The sequence below is a fragment of the Papaver somniferum genome, unplaced genomic scaffold, assembly GCF_003573695.1.
Source record: "Papaver somniferum cultivar HN1 unplaced genomic scaffold, ASM357369v1 unplaced-scaffold_75, whole genome shotgun sequence".
Lineage (NCBI taxonomy): Eukaryota > Viridiplantae > Streptophyta > Magnoliopsida > Ranunculales > Papaveraceae > Papaver > Papaver somniferum.
Genome location: NW_020650415.1, coordinates 1349552 through 1354827, shown reverse-complemented (window position 1 = coordinate 1354827; position 5276 = coordinate 1349552). Strand labels below are relative to the sequence as shown.

Genomic DNA, 5276 nt, shown 5'->3' with positions numbered 1-5276 from the left:
GTAGTTTTGTAATATGTTGATCTTATGAGTGCTTATTCGTAAGAGGAAGAGAAAAGATCATTATAAAAGGGAAAAAATGATATTTAGAAAATCATTCTCAACTCATCCATTCTCTCTCTTCATCTTTAAGGGGAAGGCTTGTTGTGACTTGAACTAGCTTCACCTTCCCACTTTTACCCTATCAACATTGCGATCACAATGGGAGAGGCTTAGTTTCTCGTCCAGCAAGACCCATCCGCCCAATTTTCACGCCATTTTTCATCTCTCACACCGTGTCTTTCTTTGCTCTCCGCATATATCATCCCACCCGCCACCAACTTAATTACAACATGCCACGTCATCTCCCAGTTGACAATGGTACGCGTGTCCATCATCCGTAGTCATTACCAGTTCAGGTTGAGACCACGATATCTGGAGTCTCAATTCTTGTCTCATCCGCAGCCATTTGCAATAATCTTCACAACTCCGCCAACACGACCACATCTTAGCAACAAATCATCGTCACCCATCATCAACAGAAAGCTACTACCGCCTTGAATCTACACCAAAATCAACCCGGGTGATCTTCTAATCTTCCCAGCAGCTTCGTTCTTTCCGCTCACTTACGCCGAGTCACACTAGCAACCGCTTCATCCCCTCCGATTGCATCTGGCTACACCAACATCGCCTCCCTCTTAATCTCTTGCACACTACTGAAAAGATAAATCAAGCACAAATCAAATCATATCCGGATATGAATCAACTATCAGCGCACTCCAATTCAGAGATATGAGGAAATGATCAAAAGTATAATTACCAGCCGCATCAGAAGATTCAATTGTCAAAACGAATGAAAAGGATAAGTTCTCTCCCATCTTTTCATTGATTCTGTGATTGTTATCTCATCGATTTCAGAAAAATCTTTTACTGTTCTCAAATACCTAATTTCATCGATTGCATCTGGAAACGTTTATTCAAAGCTGGATGTGATTATAGATCTTTAATAACCACATCTCGATCTATCTTTTGAGATGAAAGTGTCCAAGAATTTTCCTTAGAATTTCTAGGGTTTTAGTGATAACAAAATCGAGAAATTTCTCAATCTCTAGCTCTGATTAAAAGTCGGTTATTCGATTCATTATGGGTTATCTTTTCTTTTTCATTGATTTCGTTTTCTTATGCTGATCTCTTAATAAGCTTATAGTTATTCTCGTTTAATTGTCTGATATAAAATAAAATCTGGTTATTCGTATATGAGTCGTACAATGGAAATGTGATATCTAATTGAAAATATTGTTATCATCCTCATGGTCAAAGCAGATCTTATATAAAACGTCTAGTGAAGATGAAGTAGTTGCTACTTAATAAGGATTATACACTGATGTTTCAATGAATTGAAATCTCAAAGAGAAGCAGCAGCTGTCATCAGCATTCATGAAAGAATTGATCTCAAAAGAGAAAGGCATTTCAAATGGTGAAATCTGATCCATCTGTTTTGTGAAGCACTAACAGCACCCGCGCCCTTCGTCCATAGCCGACTACCCAAAATGTCGCTGCCTTGTTATTTGATTCATCAAAAACTAAAAGTTGCCTGGAATTGTCACTCGAGGAATTGCACTTCTGCTCCAACTACCGGGTATCAATAGTCAATCACCATTCCCAACACAACTAGAAGAGAGTAGCAGCTGACGTAAAGCTCATGAGCGTCATTCAAGTGCATCAATGCTACGTCTTCCTCATCCCGCCCTCACCTACAAAACCATGGACAACACACTGAAAGGGAACTAGACTTATCTCTCTGAGCTTAATCGCTTTAATAATTTCATGACTTGTTCCATGACTTATTTTGATTTAATCCATGACTTGCATCACACTTTGACAGGTACATGCATATCGTAATCCTTTAGATTTAACAAGTAGTACTCATCATTTACTGATATGAACCCTTTAAGCTTACTAAGCTGTCAATCAGCAAATTCTTGTGTCTTTCAATATGTTATTTATGAACATGTTTAAACTTCATCTATGAATGATTGAATTATGATCTCTCTTTAACACTAAAAGCATGAGCTTAATCCCGAATATTTGCAATGAAGTCAATGCTTGAATGACAGGGGAAAGTTAAATTACCTTATAATAATGAACATGAGCGTAACTGTTTATGTTTAGTGAAAAGCGTGTTTGAATCATAAAGCATGAGCCTGCTTAACTAGATATAACTGTTATTTGTGAATAAAGCATCTGTGTAGTGAAACTGATAATTAAATTCGCTCGAACAATATCTTCCAAACCTATCTTCCTTGTATAAAACAGCCTCATTTATTTAGTGATTGATAAAGCATGACTCAGTATTATCAACATTGAATGCCAACTTTGCAAGACTGAATGCATAAGTCTGTTGAGCATCTTATAGTGCTTCTCATAAACATAATCACCATTTAGTGATCCTGTTTAGTAAACAAGAAAATTGGCATATTAGCATGATTGTTTTTCCTGAATATGAAAAATACATGAAAGTACCGATCATAGTTATTTGAATTCTCATCCTCTATTTTGGTTTATCCTCTTGGTAGAAACAGCGCCTCGCAATGGCTAAAAACTTCCTGGCACCCCTGTAAATTGATGACACCACCAGCGCTCCTGATTTCACCATGACTACCAGTGCTAATGTATAGAGAGAGCATAATAGCAACACCACTTGACTACACCTGCCATCACACAGTGTACATCATACTGCAGCCATCCTGACCACTGTTGCTGCCACTGCTATGAAGCCTGCTGCTCTTTACTTCTTCAGAACCTCTAGTTGCCTCCTTGGGATGTTGGGACATTGAGGATACTTAGCTCAGAATAGCCTCAAAAATTCCTTATAATCAGCCAAACACAAGCGTCAGAAGCAAATTTTCATTGAAAAGCTCGACTGTTGATCACCACCTCATCACCATCCGGAATGGATATTGAACACGAGCTGAAGCACCTAGACTATCTGAAGGATAAGTATTACATCATATTTATTTGTATCTCCAGCCCATCCTGTTAATTAAGTTATCTGTGACTGAGAACACATGAAATCTCTTCGATATGTATGTGTGAAAATCATAATCTTTGGGAGTATCATGGTGCAAAATCTTGAGGCAGATAATTCTACCTTCTCGGTCAAGGCGCTTCTCTAGACGGATCAGTTCCAACGCGTCTGTTGCGTGCTATCGCTTTGAAGCTACAATCCTCAAAGATGCAAGAAGTGGAATGAAAAGCCGTTGCATCGCTCGACTGCACCAAGTGCTATCCCTCCACTGTTGTCTGGCTCCAAGAGAAGAAAGCGCTGCACCATCTCTTCCAGAAGCGGCTACTACAACTCATCTCTTGTTCTCGTAATCTTCTCGTCAAATACCATAGAAACGGTACCCCCTTTATCTCTCTGTCAAAATATAGCTTCAATCTGGCATAACTTAGGTTGTATTAGCTTTGCTCAATAAATAGCAGCGGGAATCCTTGGAATTCAAATTCCAGGATTTTTGATTCTCTCCTAGTACAGAGCTTTTGAATCAGCTGATATCTTGATCTACCACTCGCCATTAGTGATTTAATTTATCGCATGATTACTGCCCTCTTTATCTTTAATGTATCTGAACATTATAACATGATTATCGCCCGCCTGACCTCTGATTACGTTCCTGCCATAAAGCATGACCATGAATGCTATGGAACATATGCAGAGCATCTCATATAGCTAATACATTAAAAGCGTGTTATCTTTCATTGCTTGGCTTTGGCATGATATCTCCAACATGAGTCACACTTCTGGACTAGATGTATAAGAATTTCGACCTTCCCTTTGTCTAAGTATACATTCACGCTTGCATGAATTTTATTTGGTGACAGTTGATATAGAAGTTTGTTCGCTTGATTGCATGAATTTACTCGCTTTCTCATTACAGGATGGTAGTTAGCTTGTATGTATGATGTTAGAATCATGATCACTACGACAGAGATTTTCTCACCTGCTCGGCTGTGCTTAGCTATGTTCACTTTAGAATATATCCTCCTGAACAGTATTAGAGTTTTATTTGTGACCTTGTTCGGCTACTAATATTTAGCGCGTGTAGCAAGCATGCTTTTCAAAGCAGCAATCACTTCTGGGAATATTTGTCTTTTTGTTTTAAGTAAGCAGCATATACTTAGAATTCAATCTTTTACTAAATATAAATAGAATATCTGCGTCATCTTACATTGAACCTTGGAAATTCAAAATGTGGTAACACCATGAATTAAGAATTGCCTTGAGCACGGCGAGTAATGAGAAAAGGTGGGCTTGAATGCACCATGAGAAATGAAAAAGGCTACGAGTACAGTCCATGAAATGAGTAATAGCTCCGAGTCTGGCTAGGTTCCGTGCATGGCTTGATGAAGTGCACCAAACAGCCGAGAGATTGGCTGGGCTCCGTGCATGGCTTAACGAAGTGCACCAATAGCCCCAAATTGGGCTAGGCTCCGTGCATGGCTTGATGAAGTGCACCAAACAGCCAAGATATAGGCTGGGCTCCGTGCATGGATTAACGAAGTGCACCAATGGCCTCGAATTGGGCTAGGCTCCGTGCATGGCTTGATGAAGTGCACCAAACAGCCGAGATATAGGCTGCATGGCTTAACGAAGTGCACCTATAGTCCCGAATTGGGTTAGGCTCCGTGCATGGCTTGATGAAGTGCACCTATAGTCCCGAAAAATGAAAAAGGATGGTCCCGAATGTACTATGAGAAGTGAAAAATAAAATAAAAATAAAATAGATACATAGCTCGAATGCGCCATGAATTAAATCAGAATTAAATCAGCGCTGAGCGTTATGAGTGTATATGAAATGATGATTAAAAAAAAAATGGTGCAGGGCTGCCACAATATTCGAAAATCATTTCACATGAGATATGATCAAGTATGAATGAGATTATTAGTAAACTATTGTGACGAAGCTCCCACAACGTAGTATGAATGAAAAGACGCAAGCGCTAACTCACGATCATGGTTATCCACCAGGACCACCACGTCTCGAGCGTATTTAATGTGGTATGAGGGGAGACTTACCTCCAGAAATATATCACCATCCATTGAAGCTAGCCTTGCATGGGAGGCGAGCAAGCCAAAGCCAAATGCCATACACTCGTCCGCCAACTTCACCTGTTTAAGCGCGTCTGATAATTCCGCATACCAAGTGATTATACCGACTCGTGCACACAAGTAGAACGCCAAGCACTAGTCCGCCTCATTTTTAAAAAAAATAATAAAAATTAAAAATTAAAAAATC

The 5276-nt window shown here is 39.4% G+C and overlaps 1 long non-coding RNA gene across 1 annotated transcript; it reads left to right on the top strand.

The window, feature by feature from the left end:
* Positions 1-317: 317 nt before the first annotated feature.
* On the top strand, positions 318-3600 carry LOC113344233. The gene is made up of 2 exons (XR_003357712.1): positions 318-1861; positions 2553-3600. It is a non-coding gene; the product is annotated as an uncharacterized LOC113344233 (long non-coding RNA).
* The last annotated feature ends 1676 nt before the right edge of the window (positions 3601-5276 follow it).